This window comes from Lolium rigidum, chromosome 3, assembly GCF_022539505.1.
Source record: "Lolium rigidum isolate FL_2022 chromosome 3, APGP_CSIRO_Lrig_0.1, whole genome shotgun sequence".
Classification (NCBI taxonomy): domain Eukaryota; kingdom Viridiplantae; phylum Streptophyta; class Magnoliopsida; order Poales; family Poaceae; genus Lolium; species Lolium rigidum.
In genome coordinates, this window is record NC_061510.1 from 22168019 (window position 1) to 22178514 (window position 10496).

Genomic DNA, 10496 nt, shown 5'->3' on the forward strand with positions numbered 1-10496 from the left:
AATAAAATTTTATTCCCGCCCTTTCTTTCCCGCCTTTTTTCTCCCACGCGCGTCGTCGTGGCAGGAAAGTTTCCCGCGCGACGTCGTACGTGGCGGGAAACTTTCCCGCGCGGACGGCGTCGTGGCGGGAGTAAAGAAAACAAATAGAAAAGAAATATAAAAGAAAAGGAAAGGAAAGAAAAGAAATAGAAAAGAAAAAGAAAAGCAATAGAAAATAATAAAAAGAAAAGAAATAGAAAATAAAAGAAAAGAAAAGAAAAAGAAACAGAAAAGTAAAAAAGAAACAGAAAAGTAAAAAAGAAATAGAAAAGAAAAGGAAAGAAAAAAATAGAAATAGAAAAGAAATAGAAAAGAAAATGAAAGAAAAAAGTAGAAAAGAAAAGGAAAGAAAAGAAAAGAAAAAGAAACAGAAAAGTAAAAAAGAAATAGAAAAGTAAAAAAGAAATAGAAAAGAAAAGGAAAGAAAAAAATAGAAAAGAAAAGGAAAGAAAAGAAAAGAAAAAGAAACGAGAAAAGTAAAAAAGAAACGAGAAAAGTAAAAAAGAAACGAGAAAGAAAACGACAAAAGAAAAGAAAACAGACAAAAGAAAAAGAAAACAAAAAAATACCTTTGGTACCGGTTGGTATCACCAACCGGTACGAAAGGCCTTTCGTACCGGTTGGTGGTACCAACCGGTACCAAAGGGCTATCCTAGTATAGGACTTAGCGGCGCGGGGCAAAATTTCCCCATTCTTCTTCTTCTTCCGCGCGCCACCTCGCCGTTCGCACAGCCGCAGCCTCGCGCGCGAGCTCGCCGTTCGCAGCCTCGCCGTCGCAGCCGCCATCGCAGCCGCCGTCGCAGCCGCCGTCGCCACCGCAGGTAAGTCCTCCGCCCCCCGGCCTTTTTTCCTACGCTCCCTCCGCTCGCCGATGCCGCCCTCGCCGACGTGCGCCCTCACCGAGGTCGCCTCGCCGACGCCGCTTTGCCGACGCCGCCTCGCCGAGCCTCGCCGATGCCGCCTCACCGCAGACGCGACGCCCAGCTAGACGCCCAGACGACCAGACGCGACGCCGCCTCGCCGTTGCCGCCTGCTGAACGCCGACGCCCTTAGGGTGTTCGATCAAATGCGGACGCCGCTGAAGGGCGCGGCGTGGCCGCAGCTCGGTGACCTCGCCTGCAGGGAACCGGCGGACGCCGCTGAAGGGCGCGGCGTGGCCGCACAGCTCGGCGGCGGCCGCCCTCGCCGCCTCGCGGTCGTCGCCCTTTAGGGCCGGACTCCGCCGCCACCCCACCTCTCCACGCGCAGCTCACCGAGCTCAGCACCAGGGCACGCGAACGCGAACGGCGCGCCGCCACCGGGCTCTGTTGGCCCCGACGACGTCACGGCGCAGATGCCGTGCGGATTGTCCACCATGATTCTTGTCCCGGCCCGGCGCCGCGCCAATCTGCCCCAGACCGAACCCGCACCGGCCCTTAGCCGCGCCGTCATGAAAATCCTCTCCCGGCCGCGTCCTCGCCGCCCCGCACTAGTCGCCCTCGGCCTTGCTCTCGCCGTGAATAATGGGGAGTTTGGGGTACCACGACGTAGTAGTTGACGGGGACCGAGAGGCCCCGTAGCTGAAGGAGAGGTGGGTGAGAGGAGATGGCGGAGGAGGGGTAGGTCTGATCCTTTCCCCGGCATCGCCAGAGACCATGGAGCCAGGGTTTCCATAGTGGACGTCATACATGGCAACTAACCTAGGAGCTAGATTAGGTTTTATACTACTGCCGTTTCCTTTATATTTCTTCTGTATTTATATTGGGAAGTTTAGTGAACCCTTGCACACTCTTCTAATCTGTTATTTATATGATCATGACATGATGAATGAAATATAATTGCTTTCTTCATTTTGCAGTGACATTGAGGTATGGAGGATGGCACCTTCGTCCGAGATGAGGAGGGGGAAGAAGCGGTGCAGCAATTGATCTATGAGAGTGCCCGTGGTCCGGAACCCGACGATGGAGATGACAACGATTTCCAAGACTTTCCGAATGATTTCGGCGAGGGACTTGAGTACTGAACAAATTAGAAGAGACAACGAAGTGTCCATCACAAACTCCGGCGAGGTGTATATCTATGTATCAATTAGTCTATATGTTCATCCCTAGATGCATTCATTTATTTGTATTGCACTTATTAACGAATAATTTTTTCTTTTAGCCTTCGGATCATCGACCAAGTCCGTTAGATCAAAACGAGGCCCGACGCGGGTGCTAAAGGGCGAGGGCAGGTTAGCCCTCACGGCATTCAAGGATAATGGTGAACCGGTGCAGCCCAAGGAGTTTTGCCGCAAATTTACAAGTCAATCCGGAGTTATTGTTAGGGACCATGTACCGATCAGCATTCAAGAGTGGCATAAGCCGAAGAACCCGGAGAGTGGTGCTAGTTATGTCAACGACAAGATGAAAAAATTTCTTTGGGACACGCTCATGACAAAGTTCAGCCTACCGGAAGACATGACGGAAGGCCAGAAGAATAAAGTCAAGGAATGGACATGGAAGAAGATGGCCATACAATTCCAGACCTTCAAGAAAAATTTATGGGACAAATATAAGAATGAAGATCCAGTATTCGATGATAATCTAGTGAAGATAAAAGATCACTAGGCCGCATTTAAGGATTATAAGAAATCGTCTACTTTTGTGTCCCGATCGAAAAAAAATACCGAAAATGCTGCAAAGAAGAAACTTCCGCATCATTTGGGGTCAGGTGGCTACAAGAGTGCCATTCCGAAGTGGACAGCGTTTGAGAATAAACTGATTGATCATGGAATCACTCCACGGACATGGGACCGGCCCGAACGGTCCAAGTTCCGGTTGTTCGCTCATGGGGCAGGGTTGGACCGAAAGACGGGGCTGATCGTTGCGAAGGGAAAATGGAAGGAAAAAATTGAGGCAATTGTACAGAAGCTTGTAGATGCAATTGAAAAGGTCGGAAAGGGAGAGTACATTCCCGATCGAGAGAATGACGAGCTGACACTCGCTCCGGGGAACCCCGAACATGTTGGACGGGTACGAGCTCGCCTGGGTCTCACCATGAAGGAAGCGTGGCCGGACAGCGCCGACACTTATAGAAGCTGTTCGCGAAAGAAGAAGAAGGACGCCGACATTGTAACGGAATTGTTAACTAGGGTGGAGGCTCTTGAGAGAAATCGGAGGGCACCTGATCAGCCGTCTGTTTCTACGGGATCCACAAGCCGATGCTGCCCCATCTCGGCGAAGAAGCGGTGTCGGTTCCTCGCATCTTGACGGATGTGGAGGAAGCTACCCCGTGGATTATGTCACGGAGAAGACAGATTGCGAGCTACATATGTTAATCGAGGACCGCGTACGTTAAGGTGGCGGTCGGCTATGTGTACCCAAGTGAAGATGGAGCAATGCACCATCATATGCCCATTCCACCTGGTTGTGTTCGTGTCGGGGTGGATGAAGTTGTTTCGGGTTTTGAAAAAGTGGAGCTTGATATTCCTAGAGGTGAAGATGAGAGGACACTGGCCGATGTCAAGCACGGTTTTGCCCTATGGCCGAAGAAGTACGTCGTCCTTTTGCAAAGGCCACCGGTTCCTACATATGAGCAGCAAATGCCATCGACTCCTCCTGGTGGCAGTCCTGGTGAGCAGCCAAGTCCACACCTACCTGAGAGGGACCCCAGCGTGAGTCCACCATCTCGAGATCCTCCGCGTAAGACAGCGTCCGTTAAGCGGAACGGTACGCCGCCTAGGAAGAAAGCTAGAAAGGAGAAACAACCGCCGCCTGCCGAGAAGTTACCTTGGGAAAAAACTCCGAGAGGAAAATGCGGAGGCCGTTCGGGCCGAGGTGAAGAAATTTTTTGCACCGAAAGTGCCGGAGATACCTTTCGAGAAGACACTAGATCGGGAGAAAGTTGTGCGTACCGTTGACAATCTATATGACCCTGTACCATCGCCGCCATCTGACTATGCGCGTTCTATTGAAAGGTCGTATGACAAGATGATCGAGGCGACAAAACCCGTTCAATCGGGTATCAGGGAGATAAAAGGGATACACAGTGTCTACCAGCTCGGACAACAACCCATTCAATCGGTCGCCCCTCTCAAGGTGTTTGACGGGAAGACCGTTCAAAGTTCTCGACAAGACGCAACCGATTACGCCTTAGCCGAACGAGCATATCGGTTTGTTCAAGGGAAAGATTTGGTCGAGAATCTCGGGAAGGTACCAACATGTATGCGTAACTTGCATTCGTGGTACCTTAAGGCCTCAAAGGAAGGGATCGAGACTATCATGGTGCGAGTTAAGGAAGAGCACTACTTCCAGGAGTACTCGTGTGAACGTTGACTTCGCTGAACTCTTTCGGTTATACAATCTCCGGGCCCTCGACAAATCAATCATCGGTTGCTATTGTCCGTAAGTGATTTATTTATTTAATTTGAGAAGTCGTTCATTGTCCGCAGATTATAATCTTTTGTGCGCTATATTATGCAGATCGAAGATGCTCGAATGCAAAAGGGACGATATCACAGACATTGGGTTCATTGACCCGAACACAATGCATGTTAAAACCATAGAGAATCCCCTCTATAACAAGGATACACCGCAGACTTTGCTAAGGTTTTTGAAGCGACAACATGACAAAAAGCTAATACTTTGGCCTTACAACTTCGAGTGAGTCTTACTGTCTTATAACACATTATATTTTGCTCACCGTGTGTTGACTGTCAAAACCCACCGGCGGGCAGCGACGATCAACACGGTAGAGCCGGGAACAACCTAGAGCTGCGGCTGGCTGAGGCCCCTCCGAGCGACGGCCCGCAAAGCCTTCTGGTCACACGTCCGATGCTGAGTGCAAGGGCGTGCCACCTGACCTATACCCGGTCGGGAAGGTGATGGAGATGCCTCGCTTAGTTTCCTGCATGGCATACACGTAAACATTAAATACGAGCCTCAATCGGCTCTCGGGTTATCTGTGAATCGGCTCAAGGAGCCGATCCACCCATGATTCGTACGGGGTGCACGAATATATGGTGGTCCTGCTTGATCAAGATAAAGCTAATGAGATCTACGACGATTTAGGGTTTTCACCGCATAATCGGATCATCCTACTCCAGAGTTGGGCCTCGCGGCCACGCACGGTGATCGTAAGCCGATCCTAAACAAGGCCTAAAAACCAACACGAAGTTGATCCCCGGAACATCCTGTTTAGGACTAGCGAACGACACCCTACGTGCCGCTGGATCCTCCCCCCCTTTGTAAGGCCTAACTATTGCAGATATTAAACTAATCCTTGTAGAACAAGGAGCAATCGTAACGGATCAGATCTACTAAATAATGATTAAGCGGGGTGCCGCCCCCACACCTAAGATAGGTGTGAGGGCGGCTAGACATGCAAGGGTTGCACTACGATAGCATGTTACGCGAAGAACTATGCTAACCCTAACACATCTATGATAACTACGTTGCTCGCCATCAACAAGGCTTCGAGTACGAGCAACGCATGAACAACGTGGAGCTTGTGCTGCCTAGATCGCAAGATGCGATCTAGGCAGCATGTCGCTACCGGTAGAAACCCTCGAGACGAAGGAGTTGGCGATGCGCCGAGATTGATTTGTTTGGTTGAACGTGTGTTGTTGTTTATTCCATAAACCCTAGATACATATTTATAGTCCAAGGGACTTTCTAACTTTAGACGTGCACCTAACCGTGCACGGGCAAAACTCTAACTAATCGACACATATCCTAATATATTACAGATACAAGGGCAAACTAGCCCAAACTCAGCATAACGAGCCGATTCACGTAATTCTTCCATGTATATTTCTTTAAGTCCATCTTGATCGCGGCCCACCTCGACTCGGTCAAATTCCGGTGATAACACATGCCCCCTCGGTTTTGGAATTGGTAATTCCAAAATCACTCGCTTTCCTTCGTCGGGTCATGTCGTGGCGGAACCGTTGCGGTATCCTTCATCATGATGCCTTGCCTTCTCAACTTCTCCGCGTGACCTCGGCGGTTTTTTTTCTCTTTAGGCACCACTTCCTAGGAAACTGCTGTGGCATTGAATTTCCACTATATCCCCTTTTATTTAACCGCTATGAACAGTTCTCCTCTGCATCTCCTTCGCATTAGCACTCCAAAAGCCCTCCTGCGTGACCATGTCTTCTTCCTCCTCTGCTCCATCGGATCCTTCCAGCCAGTCCTCCACGTCCCGTGAGCCGACGCCGGAGTACAACCCGGCGAAGGTCCACGCGGCCAACACCCGCCGCGCCATTGTGGCCGGGGAGGAGTCTAGCCACGACTTCTCCATCTGGTCGGAGGACGACAAGTCCCTGACCGATGGGGAGAGCGACCTCCGCTTCCTCGCCGTCGGGGAAACGGAGGAGGAGAGCGATGACGATCGTTTCTCCTGCGACTTCACCTCTCCTGAAGAGGAGGAGGAGGAAGAGGAGGAGGAGGAGGAGGAGGACGACACCTCCTCCGACGAGCCGCCGGCCAAGCGGTTCTGCCCCTGGCCGGGCAACCTCAGCGACTTCGACAGCGACGATGACGCTGACGAGGAAGACGAGGACAATGAGGGCCCGGTCGGCGGCCACTGGAGCGACGACGAGCCCGTCGGGAGCAGCGCCGACAGCGGCGACGACGGCGACGACGAGGGCAGTGACGGCCCATAGATAGGACCTCTAGTATAGGGCCAGTAGCAGTAGATGGGGCAATGTATCCCCTAGTATTTCCTTTTGAGAGCAATCAGCCCTTTTTATGTAAGAAATCTCGCCTATCAATGAAGAACTTTTCCCCAATTTGATTTTGCTGATTTCCTTTGAGCTTAATTTAGCCGATTCCCTCTCATGCTGCCCTTGCCGATTTGCCCCCTTTGCCAATGCGTAATGAGCCGATAGCAACGCATCAATCCTTTACAATTCTCCCTTCAACTGATGATTTTGAAATCTGGTGGATAATGTAGAATCTTCAGGGAAGCCTTTGAATTCTTCCAACCAAACCTCATGGTCTTCTTTAGCACTCATCATCTGTGAAGAAGGTTGTGACGAAAGATCAGCCGATGGTACCTCAATCGGCTCCTAAACAGAGTATCCACCAGGCCTGTTGCCCCCCGAGCCTTACTCGGGGCGAGAATGTCAGAGAGGACGCGTCAAAGCCGATCACCTTTCCTCCTTAGAAAACCGACAACCCCTTCTGTCAACACGGCTGAATTAGCACCAAAGATTGGAAATCCTCGCCAAGAAGGTTCAGGAATCCGGATCGGCTTGAAGCAGCTGAAGAAATTCCCATTGTTTTACTCCCGCGAAGAAGCAGAAGGCACCACCACTGGCCTGGATTTGGTGGAGATTCGATAAACCTCGCATAATTCCACTAGAGTCGATGGCTGCGCATCGGCTGCTTCTCAATTCTAAAGTCGATGCCCTTGCATCGGCTATCTAAAAATTTTTTTTTTTACTGGCCGATTTTCTCCTATCGGCCCCCAATATTTCATTGCACACATGTCCTCCTGCATCTGTTCCCATGTTCATCGTGTTTAGGTGCCCCCCGAGCCGAATCTGTCAGGGAATGGCAGATATCGGCTCTGTAATTCATACGTCGGCTCCGGTAGGAACAAGGACGAACACAAGTAGGACATGTGGTGAGGATAATTTTGGCCGATTGCTGGGATCGGCCTCCATGATGATTGAAGCATTGATCGAAGGTTACGTAATGTCCCTTCAAAGATTTTTGGGGCCGATCACGGGGATCAGCCTCGCCATGTTTGATCATCGCTCCGCTTCGGCCTACATGGTCGGGCCGGTGGATAAAACCAGCTTAACTCTTCCCTTCGTCACGTCGATGCGCTCGCGAGTCGTCCAAATTGATACCCGAGAGGGGTTCTTGGCCTGCTTGCTTCCCATGCGTTCATGCCAGCCGTTGAAATTTCGGCTGAGTCATCGGCTCCGGACGACCTCTACCTCATCTCCATCCCACCTGTATTATGCATTGGTGCATCGTGGAGGGAATGCAGCAGTTGGCGTGGATCCAATCTCTCCCTAGCAGAACATCATAAGTGCTCGTGCTATCGACGATGAAGAACGTTGTAGGGATAGTTTTCCTTCCTACGGTCAGATCCACGTTCAGAACACCTTGTGCATCAGACGCTTGGCCGTTGAAATCGCTCAAAGTCACGTTGGTCTTGATTAGATCTGAGCTAGAGCGTCCCAGTCGACGTAGCATAGAGTACGGCATGATGTTGACTGCCGCTCCGCTGTCCACCAGCATCTTATTTACAGGCCTCCCATCAATATAACCTCGCAAGTACAGGGCCTTCAGATGTCTGTAGCTCTTTTCTCGTGGCTTCTCAAAGATAACCGGCCGTGGGCCGCAGTCAAGTTGTGCCACGGGTACCTCGTCTAATCCTGGAGCACTGAACTCCGAAGGGAGGATAAACACCATGTTTGTACCAGCCGATGTTTCATCATCGGCTTTCTTTTGCTTGGGACGCCACTCCATTTTCCGTGGACGACCCTCTTCATCCAGGGTTCGCTGAACTTTCGCAGCCAGATCAGGCCGTGCCTTCCTTAAAGTATGCAGGTATAACCTTTCGGCTTCCTCCAGGCCGCGCAATCGCTGAACCTTGCGCTTTTGTGAACGGCTGAGTCCGTCAGGGCACCACCTTGGACGGTGATACCTGTCTTCTTCTTCTTGTCCCTCGTCTTCGGAATCCTCGATATCTGCCCACCGAGGGGACTCAGCACGTTTGCTTTGTGGCGGGAGAGGCCCTAAGCGCCTGAACACAGACACGTTGGCTGCATCCTTCTTTTTCTGGTTGCATTCTGGGCAATTGCCGATTGTGGGCAATCGGCTCATTCCTGAATCCCAGCAGTGTCTAAAGAAGGGGCAGTCCCAGTGTCTGTCGCTGTCATCTTGCTCCCTTGATTTTCCCGTGGCACGGCGCTCGTGCTCTTCCTCCTCATGATCATGCCGACGATATCCTCCGGCTTCTCTAGCCAGACGATCTCCTTCATAATCATAGCTGGACCGTCGGCGTTGGTCATACTGACTTACATACTTGTTGAGGAGGTGATCGAGAGAGGGTCGCCGATATCTTATGTTCTTCACTTCTCCCTCTCGTGACGTAGCGCTTGCCATCATGATGGAGCCGATCGCGTGGAGCGGCCTCCTTCCGTGTCCTTGCTACGAGAGCGGTTGCCCTCGTCTCCATCTTTGCCGGAGTGGTTCCCGGGTCCTACCATGTTGATGCTTGAACGAGGATCCTGGCCGGCAACCTTCGGGGTAAGTGCACTCCACCATATTAACGAGCGGGAAAGGGCTGGGTGTCGACCTTCATGGCGTACTCGGTTGAAAATTAGACGCCCTTTTTCTATCGCCGCTTGGATGTGCCGACGCCATACCCTGCGGTCGTTGGTGGCATGGGAGAGCGAGTTGTGCCATTTGCGATATGGCTTTCCGTTCAGCTCTTGCACCGTGGGGAATTTGAGACCTTCAGGAATCGTCAACTGCTTCTCCTTGAGCAGGAGGTCGAAGATTTGCTCAGTCTTGGTCACGTCAAAATCAAATCCCCTGGGTGGGCCTGGTGGCTTTACCCATTTGCAGGACACGGGGGTTCCTCCCCGAGTCCATTCAGCCACTGCTACCTCTTGGTCTCCCGCAGGAACTTCGTCTTCCTCTGCATCGACCAGGACTACTGCACGCTTGAACTTGTCTTGGTACAGGTCCGGGTGGCGCTGTTCATATGCTGACAGTTTCTGAACCATGTGCGCCAGTGAGGGATAATCTGCTTGGGAGGCCATGTCCTTGAGCTGTGTTGCAAGGCCTGCTACTGCCAACTCGTCTGCTTCTTTTTCAGTTATACGAACCGAATAACATCGGTTCCTAAGATTCCTGAAGCGGCTGGATGTACTCCGTCACGGTTTCTCCGTGCTTCGACGTAGTTGTGCTAGATCGGCAATGCCGGACTCGGAAGCCTCCGAATGGTACCGCATATGGAACTCGCTCTTCCAAGCTGCTTCCAAGTCCGGATGGAGTCCGGTGGCAAAGAGGTATACCATCCGAAAGCCGATCCCGTGAGGGACTCGTGAGAAGAGCCTCACGCGTAGTTGATCCGACACCGAAGCCGGTCCTAGTTGCGCCAAATATCGGCCGACGTGCTCGATGGAGCCGGAACCATCCGATTCACCGAATTTGGAGAAATCGGGGAGCCGATATTTAGGTGGTAGCGGGATCATCTCGTAGTCGTCGGGGTACGGCTTGGAATAGCCGATTGCCCTCCTTTTCGGCACCATGCCGAACCGGTCTCTCGGGATGGTACCGATTTGATCCGCCGTGCCTGGCCGGCAGAGTTGAACTCCGAAGATTCGCCGGGGTGGCGTACTTAGCCAGCCATGTTTGCTTTTCCAGCTTCGAGCCAACTGCAGGAGCCGAGCTCGGAGGTTCGTCGGGGTGGCGTACTTAGTTAGCCACGTCCGCTTCTCAAGCTCGTCGCCGACGTTCCTCCCGTTT